Genomic DNA, 9,912 nt, shown 5'->3' on the forward strand with positions numbered 1-9,912 from the left:
AATTAGACTTATTACTTAGCTCATTTCTCCCTAGTGCCTAAACAAGTGTTCTCAGCTTACCGCACAAAGTTTTGCACACTAGTTCCAAACTACTCTAACATGGCAACTCTAGGAATGTAAATTGCATGAAAATAAATGGTCAAAGTAAAGAGAAGATTAGGAACATATCGATATTTTCCCGAAGTATCATAGACTCAACACTCTCCACTAGTCCTGGCTCGAGCATCTTGCAAGGTATTGCTCCCGCTTGATCCACGCAAGGCCCAAAGTGATCTCTAATTGTTGATCCTTCTCCACTCTGAAATGGTGGATCACCAAACAATATACACCAATGAGTTGGGCGTCATACAATCGCTATCGAGAGATCACCAGCTCCACAACACCTCCAAGCTGTCTTGGTGATGCCAATCACCAAGAGTAATAAGCCAAAACTCTCACTTGACCTAATCAAGCCTAATGAGAAGAGTGAATGCACACCTGGTACTCCCTAAGCACTAATTGATGTGGAACTAGATCATTTGAAAGCTTAAAAACAAGCTTTTCCATCAAGTGCTCATTGACCTCAATCGCACTCTGGATGGATGACTTATGACCTTTCCAATAAAGCACTGTTGGGCTACCAACGAATCAAATGTTGGGCTTCGATGAGCTTGCACTCTAACGGCCTGTTCGCTAGTTGGTTTCTAGGCTGATAAGCCCGGCTGGTGCTGGTTTGTTGTGAGAGAAAAACACTATGGCTGGCTGATAAGCCCTGGCTGAAACCAACAAGCGAACAGGCTGTAAGATCGGTCTTTTGCATGGTGTATCCATGTCCTAGTTGTTGTAGAGGCCATAGGAAGCATCTTTCCCAAGTGCACATCATCATCATCATCATCATTGTTCCTAACCATATTAAAAGTAACAACATTAGATAACATCATTTTCTTATTTATATCATTATGCAAATATAGGAACAAACTCAACTTGTATTCAGTGGTCGTATCCTTAGGTGTCATGTCCACATCACTAATGGAGTCCTTAATCTTCGATTAGCAAATCTCAACTCCAATAGGCCAAAGCACTCTCTTGGATGCCCAATGATGTAGCTAGAATTTGAAATTTCCAAGAGAGCCATAATGCACGAGATAGAGGGGTATATAGGTCTCACCCAAAAACTAGCCATTACAACTCCACTCAGCCGAAATATACTCACCGGAAAACTCCGATGACACTTTTGGGATGAGCACCAAAGAATCCAACACCTCTCCAACGGTTGGTTCTTGTTCATAGCTTTACTGGTGCTTCTCCGTTCGTACCACCAGAGAAATCCGATGCCTCAAACAACCTTTTGTAGAAACATTATTGGTGGCTCCAAAGCTCCAGTGATCCTCTGGTGACCCCACCGGAGAAATCCGATGGGTCTGGGAGCTCTCTAGAAACTATGCTGATTCGCCGTAAGAGATTGCAAAATGAGCGGGATCACAAGTTGACACGATAATTTTTATCTTGAGATTTGGTGGTTTGCCAACCACTTAATCCCTGTTGAGGCCAACCCAATGTTGCCACTAATCATCTTGCTAGTAGCGAGCCCGCAAGCTCGCACTCACCCCTTGACATGTGCTCCAATGTGAACTCTAGCACTTGATCTGGTCAGACCACTTGGCGCTCTTCGCACCTCGCTCCACTAATAGTTTCTCTTTGTGATCTCTCGTGGGGCAAGCACTACACCCTCACAATGTGATCTCACTTCAGAGCACCACACAATCTCTGTGCATGCTACGGTAGAGTCCACAAGCCACTGAGCCATCTCGGAGGCAACAACCTCCAAAAGTAACAAGCTCTCAAGCTTGCTAACCAGCCCCTAGTGCTTCTAGATGCTATCTCTCTCAAGCAAATGCACTAGATCACCCCAATCTTACATCGAATCACAATCTTAACTATGCAAGTGAGCGGAGTTAGTTTTGGCTCTCATGTGTGTGGGAGGCTTCATAGAGTCCCGTTCAATCTCAAATACCCAGCCACACCTTCTAATTATAAGCCCACAAGCCAAACTAGCCCTTGGCTAAAAGCTGTTGCTTCTGCGTGTGCACCGGAGCACATCGGATACCACACCGAAACTCTCCAATGGTCAGATTTTCGACGGCTCTTTCAAACTGGACGTTGGCTTTTACATCCGGTCCCCATCCCATGTAGCTGAAAGATCCTTGTTTGGTTTTGGTAATTAAGTGACAACCTAGGTGGACTAATATGTGTTTATATGAGATACACAGGTGATTAGTCCTCAGGTACACTTGTGTGAGCAACACATGCCATGGAGGTGAAAATGGCTTGGATATGTTGCAAAGCTCGCACATGTGATGAAGGAGCTCATTGCATATGAGACATGATATGGAGTCATATGACTAGGTGGAGAAGATCAAGATGAGGCTTGGCTTGATGGACCGGTTGCAAGCGTGAAGGACAAGTCAAAGGCTTTGAAGCAATAAACCGCGCGGTGGGGAAGCTTGAGCAAAGACTTGGCGCTGATGGACCAAAGCAACGGTGAAGAGCAAGTGAGATCAAGATCGATGAACCAATAGGGTCACATGATGATATGAAGTTAATCTTATCATTTGGTGATGATGGTTGGTGCTTGTGTGGCATCAATATTGGAGGAACCGCGCCGCCTTACCCTCTCTCTAGAACACTCCGCACGAAGCACCCCAATGGCACTTCTGTTTGGTCTCTGCAACGCCGCAGCGACCGTAAGCCACCTTGTGGCACAGCGCATGATCCCGTCCCCCGCGAACAATGAGTTTGTGGGGATGATCGAAAGCATCACGGAATCCCTCCATGGCCTCCTCGTGAGGGGCCAGGGTCAGACTCTGGCTCTGACTCTAGTAGGGGGAGCCACCACCCCTCCTGGGAATGTTTCATGGCGAGTACCCCCGAGGGACACGTCAAAAGCATCTCCACAGAGGAGACACCCTGGTAGGCAACCTCGGCGGCGAAACCAAAGGGGATACAGCGGCCCCACCTCATGTAGGGGTGGAGCAGTTGAGAGCCCAAAAGCAGGAGATCAACGAAGCCGGACAACAGCTTGTTCGGGAATACGTGAAGGTTAATCAGGAGATCGAACGTCGTGGAGACGGTGGGCGTGCACGTGCCATGGCCCATGACATAAACCGAAGGATCATCGTCGACGATGAAACCCTTCCTCATTTCGCTCGAGCAAGCCAGAACATCGCCGCTGCAACGGCCTTGCTTCATGGCCTTCATGAGGCCGCAACGCCCGAGGATCGTCGGGCCCACCATGAAATTTGCACGCTGCCCGAGCGTGCGGCGATGTAGCAGGCGAAAAGCTCGTTGTCTCGATGACACGAGCTTGACACCAGCCAACGCATGCCCTCGGTGCGCCATGCCAGGGACGCATCAGTCCACCAGGCACCACAAGGCGGTAGGCAGCACGCTGTGGCCCACATACATCAGTCTCTCGGCCATAACCATGATGCACGCAGCACCCTCGACGCCCGCAGACGTACCTACAGCGACCCAAGAGAAAGAGCCTGTCGTGGCTATCACCCTTGTCGTAGCGAATGCTACGACAGCGGTGAGGGCCGGAGCCTGAGCCTCGGCTTGCCAGGCCCTCAGGCCTTTGGCCGGCACATTCTCAACGCTGCTTTCCCACCAAGGTATCGACCACCTACCAATATCCCTAAGTGCTCTAGGGAGACAAACCTTGGACTTTAGCTCAAAGACTATCGGCTTGCCTATCAAGCTAGTGGTGCGGATAATGATGACTTCATTATCCACAACCTTCCACTGTTCTTGGCCAATTCGGCACGAGCGTGGTTGGAACATCTATCGTCCAACGCAATCCAGAGTTGGGTGGATCTGAAGGAGATCTTTGTGGGAAACTTCCAGGGCACTTACAAGCGCCCTAGGAACCCATAGGACCTCAAGAACTGCCATCACAAGGCCAGTGAAACCCTCCGTGGGTACATCTGGCGCTTCTCCCGATAGTGCAACGAGCTCCCTAACATCGCCGATGCCGACATAATAGGAGCCTTCCTATCCGGGACAACCTGTGAGTCCTTGGTTCGTAAGCTAGGATGCAAGGGCCCATGAACCACCAAGGAACTCTTGGATATCGCCACCAGCCATGCCTCAGGATAAGAGGCGGTCGGAGCAATCTTCGATCGCCTCGAGGGCAAGACAAGGTGGGACGAGGGTGCCAGCGAAGGCACCTCCAATTGTTCTGCCAAAAGGAAGAATAAGAAGCAACGGCACGAGGACTCGCTCGTGGCCGCTTCTAACCACAAGGGTGGTCGGAAGCCCACAGAGGGCACTCCAAACCACTTTGAAAAATTACTCGAGGGGCCGTACCCAAACCACGCCTTTCCTGTTAAGCATCTGCTCAAGGACTACGACCTCATGTGGTGGTTCTTGTCCGGAGGCTCCAACAAGGGGGAGCAGGGGAAAGACCCTCCCCCACTATGGATGATGCCAAGGAGAAGGACGATGGCTTTCCAACATCGGACAGCTGCCTTATGATCTTCGGAGGATCAGTGGCCTATGACTCCAAACGCCGTCAGAAGGTCACGTGTCGCGAAGTCTACACGAACCAACCGGCCACTCCTCCCTTCCTCCGGTGGTTGGAGTCTGCCATAACCTTCGATCGGACCGACCATCCGGATACCGTCCCCCACCCGGGGAGATATCCGCTTGTGGTGGACCCAATCGTCGGCCCAAAGCGACTCACCAAAGTGCTGATGGACGGGGGCAGCAGCCTCAACATCATGTACGCCAAGACGCTCGATGAGATGGGCGTCGACTGGACGCACCTCCACCCAACCTGAGCGTCTTTCCATGGCATCATGCCCGGGAAATAGGCCATGCCACTCGGGTAGATCGATCTGCCTGTTACCTTTGGGGATCAGTTCAATTACAGGATTGAGACCCTCACCTTCGAGGTGTTGGGTTCCCCGGAACCTTCTACGCCATCCTAGGACGTCCATGCTACACGAAGTTCATGGCCGTCCCCAACTACACATACCTCAAGCTAAAGATGCCAGCCCCCCACGGGGTCATCACTGTCGGCACCTCCTTCCAGCGCGCCTACGAGTGTGAGGTCTAGTGCTACGACCACGCCACAACAATCGTTGCCTCCGGGGAACTCGCCGCCCTCAAGGAGGAGGTAGCCGATGAAGCGCCTGACACCAAGAAGTCAACTGGGTCGTTTGAATCGGTAGAGGGCTTCAAGGAGGTCCTCATAGATCCCAGCAGCTCCGAGGGTAAAATAGTACGCATTGGTACCACACTTTCCTCCAAATAGGAAAGCGCGCTCGTCGACTTCCTCTGCGGCAACAAAGACATCTTTGCACGGAAACCCTCGGATATGCCAGGCATTCCAAGGGAGGTCACCAAGCATACCTTGAAGATCCATCTAGGCTCCAAGCCGGTGAAGCAACACCTACATCACTTCGACGAGAAGCGCAGGGCCATTGGTGAAGAGATGGCAAAACTATCGGCAGTCGGATTCATCAGGGAAGTATACCACCCAGAGTGGTTAGCTAATCCGTTCTTGTACGAAAGAAGATCGGGGAAATAGAGGATGTGTGTTGACTATACGGGTCTCAACAAAGCATGCCCAAAGCATCCATTTCCTTTGCCATGCATAGACCAAATAGTCGACTCTACCTCAGGGTGCGAAACCCTCTGCTTCCTTGATGCGTATTTCGGCTACCATCAAATCATGATAAAAGAGTCCGACCAGCTCGTGACGTCTTTCATCACCCCCTCAGATCGTTCTGCTACGTTTCAATGTTGTTCGAACTGAAGAATGCTAGGGCTACATACCAGCGATGTATGCTTAGATGCTTTGGGGACCTCTCGGGCAGACTATTGAGGCCTACGTTGATGACATCGTAGTTAAGTCCAAATGAGCTGACCACCTCGTTGCCGATCTTAAGCAAACCTTTGCGAAACTTTGGGCGAATGGCATCAAACTCAATCCCGAGAAGTGTGTTTTCGGGGTCCTGAGGGGCATGCTGCTCGGCTTCATCGTCTCCGAGCATGGCATCGAAGCCAACCCAGAGAAGATTTTAGCCATCACAAGGATGGCCCAATTCAGAACATAAAGGGGGTTCAACGAATCACAGGGTGTCTCGCCGCCCTCAGCCGATTCATCTCGCACCTCGGTGAACGAGGTCTCCCCCTATATCGACTCTTGAAGAAAGCCGATCGCTTCGAGTAGACATCCGAGGCCCAGGAGGCACTTGACATGGTCAAACTACTTCTGATAAGGCCCTCGATCCTAGTTCCTCCAAGCGACGAAGAATCCCTCCTGCTATACATAGCAGCCACTACGCAAGTGGTCAGCGTCGCCCTGGTAGTAGAGCGGGAGGAAGGGGGGCACGCCCTCAAGGTGCAGTGCCCTGTGTACTTCATCAGCGAGGTACTATCTGACTCCAAGACCCGCTACTCCTAAATCTAGAAGCTCCTATACACCATCCTCATCACCAAGATGAAGCTACGCCACTACTTTGAGACACACCCCATGATGGTTCTAACGTCGTTCCCCCTCGGTAGGGTCGTCCAGAGCCAGGACGCCATGGGAAGAACCATGAAGTGGACACTCGAGTTGATGGATCAAGGCATCACGTATGCCTCCCGAATGACGATCAAGTCCCAGGTGCTGGCTGACTTCATCACGGAATGGACCGAGGTCCAAACACCACCGACGGTCGTTGATCAAGAGTATTGGACAATGTACTTCGATGGATCGCTGATGAAGAAAGGCATAGGCATGGGGCTGGTCTTCATATCACCCCTCGGGGTCCGCATGAGGTACATGGTTCATCTCCATTTCCCCTCATCAAATAATGTGGCTGAGTATGTAGCACACATCAACGACCTACGCATCGCCATCGAGTTGGGCATCCGACGCCTCAACATCTGGGGCGACTCCCAGTTGGTCGTCAACCAAGTCATGAAGGAGTCGAGCTACCACAATGCCAAGATGGTTGCGTACTGCCTAGAGGTCTGACGACTGGAGGACAAATTCGATGGCCTCGAACTCAATCACATCCCAAGGCGCCTCAACAAGGCGGCCGACGCACTTGCAAAAGCGGCATCCGATCAAGAGCTGGTGCCAACGGGTGTCTTCGCCAGCGACCAACATAAGCCCTCGGTACGCTATGAAGGGTCAAAATGGGCCGATGATGGTCCGTTCAATGCAGCCTCAGGGGCTAACCAACCAACGGCTCCGTTCGGCCCTAAGGTCATGGAGCTCAAAGAGGATCTAGCGATAGAGCCTAACCCTCTGGATGACTGGAGAACACTCTACTTCGACTACCTCCTCTATGACACGCTATCGATGGACATGACAGAAGCTCAACGGCTCGCACGTCGCGCCAAGTTCTTCATTCTTATAGAGGGCAAACTCTACAAACGAGGCCACACCAGGATCCTACAACTATGTATCCCCGTCGAACAAGGGAAGCTTCTGCTGAGTGATATCCACGGTGGAGTCTGCGGTCACCACGCCACACCTAGAACCTTGGTTGGGAACACATTCCGACAGGGCTTCTTCTAGCCCACTGTAGTAGCCGACGCCGAGCAGATCGTACGCACCTATGAAGGGTGCCAGTACTACGCTCGGCAAACTCACCTCCCGGCCTAGGCACTCCAGATGATCCCCATCATGTGACCCTTCGCGGTCTAGGGGCTCGATCTGGTTTGGCCTCTCAAGAAGGCGCCTAGGGGCTACACCCACTTGCTTGTCACCATATACAAGTTCACAAAATGGATCAAAGCTCGACCGATCTCCGTGATCAAATCTGTGCAAGCCGTGCAGTTCATCCTCGACATCATCCATCGCTTTGGAGTACCAAACTTCATCATCACGGACAACGACACACAGTTCACCGACAAGAAATTCCTTCGATTCTACGATGAACAACACATCCGGGTTGATTCAGCTGCCGTCACGCACCCCGAACGAACGGGCGGGTCGAGCGCACAAACGGCATGCTCTTACAGGGCCTCAAGCCTAGGATCTTCAACCAGTTGAACAAGTTCGGCGTATGCTGGGTCACCGAGCTCCCTGCGGTGCTCTGGAGCCTGAGGACAACTCCCAGCTAGGCCACCGGCTACACGCCTTTCTTCATGGTCTACGATTCTGAGGCCATCCTCCCAACCAACCTCGACTATGGAGCGCCAATAATTAGAGCATACGACGAATAGGGAGCTAAGGCATCCCACCAAGATGCCATGGACTAGCTAGACGAAGCTCGCAACATCACCCTCCTCCGTTCGGCCAAGTACCAGCAGGCGCTACGTCGGTACCACAACCGATGGGTGCGAGACCGAGCCTTCAATGTCGGGGACCTGGTTCTCCGCCTCGTGAAGAGCAACAAGGACCGTCACAAGCTCTCCCCTCCCTAGGAGGGACCATACATCGTTGTGGAAGTACTCTGGCCAGGCGCTTACAAGTTGAAAACCATCGACAACGAGGTCTTCACCAACGCCTGGGACATCGATCAGCTATGTTGTTTTTACCCTTAAATAAATACATACTTTTTCTTATTAGTTTTTATCTTCAAAAATCCCCGATCTTTAGTGACACCCGACCCCTGCAAAATTGTGAGGGGTCGGACCTCACTCGGGGGCTGATATAAGTATGTTTATCTTGCAAACACTCTCTATGTTATCTTTGTAAACATTCTCTAAGTTTTTCCTCTTTTCTCATGGCAAGTCCTAAGGGCTAGGATTTCGGGAACAAAATCTGAGTATAACTGGTAGGACTGCGGGAAACCCACGTCCCAGCGGCTACGGCTTCCTTACTCACCAGCGTGATCAGAATTGGCTCACCCATACTTTGAGTTTTTTGCGACCTTAACTATGAGAAGGGTCAAAAGGCACCAAACCTCTTTTACAAAAAGAGGAAGAAGAGCTGAAAAGCTGTTTGCCGTAATGAAAGTTGAAAACTTATTCATTTTTCGCACAAATTCATCGCTTATAAAGTGATTTCATCACGAAAAAGACTAATGTATTCATAAATACAAAAGACTATTCACTCGGGGGCTCCCCCACAACTTATTCGAATACAGTTTCTGACCAGTTCTACTATGAGCACTACTACAGTCGCCGCGCCACGCTCTCCATCAGTGACGTCCTACCGCTCCGTGGGATCCTCGAGGGCGCCGTCATCTGCAACGTCGAGCACCATGTCAGTGTCTGTGGTGCCTTCGCCAGGGAGTCTAGAGACTATGCCATTGTGATCAGCCACAACCCTGACAACAGTGCCTAGACGGGGGGCGCTCCTCACCGAAGAAAGGTTGCCATAGCCGATGGATGTCTCTAACATCTCATTGGGCTTGATGAACTAGCCGATCTGAGCGGTTGCAATGACGAAACCCCCCATCGACGCAGTCCTAGGCGACCTCCCCACCAACAAGACTCGACCGGAGAAGATTCACCGGAAGGGCATCCCATACGGCTCCATCCCGATGAAGGCCTCACGGATGACGGCAAAGCCGACGACGCTCAGCACCCTCCGGTGCGCCTCCTCCTTCGGCAGCAGCGGCCCCTTCTCGACAAAGGCGGCCAGCACCATCTCATCTACGTTGGATGATCTCTAGCTCGACATCACACTCCGGATTCATGAACGGATCTATGAGTTCTCCTCTCCCTCGCATTACCCTCTCTCACTTAGGAATCGCAGCGACATACGAACGTGCTCGGCGAGAAGGAGAAAGGAGATGAGGTAGCAGCTCAGGAACAGGCAAAGGAATGGGACGAGAGCTCCCTTCCCCCTCCCTATTTAAGGAAGAGGTGAAGCAGCCGAGGAAAGGCGAAAGGTTGGGACAAAAAACTCTCTTCCTTCTCCTATTCAATGTAGATGGAAAATCGATGCTGACGGGAATCCGAGGGGACACGCTTGGACCGATG

The sequence above is a fragment of the Miscanthus floridulus genome, chromosome 17, assembly GCF_019320115.1.
Source record: "Miscanthus floridulus cultivar M001 chromosome 17, ASM1932011v1, whole genome shotgun sequence".
Taxonomy (NCBI): Eukaryota; Viridiplantae; Streptophyta; class Magnoliopsida; order Poales; family Poaceae; genus Miscanthus; species Miscanthus floridulus.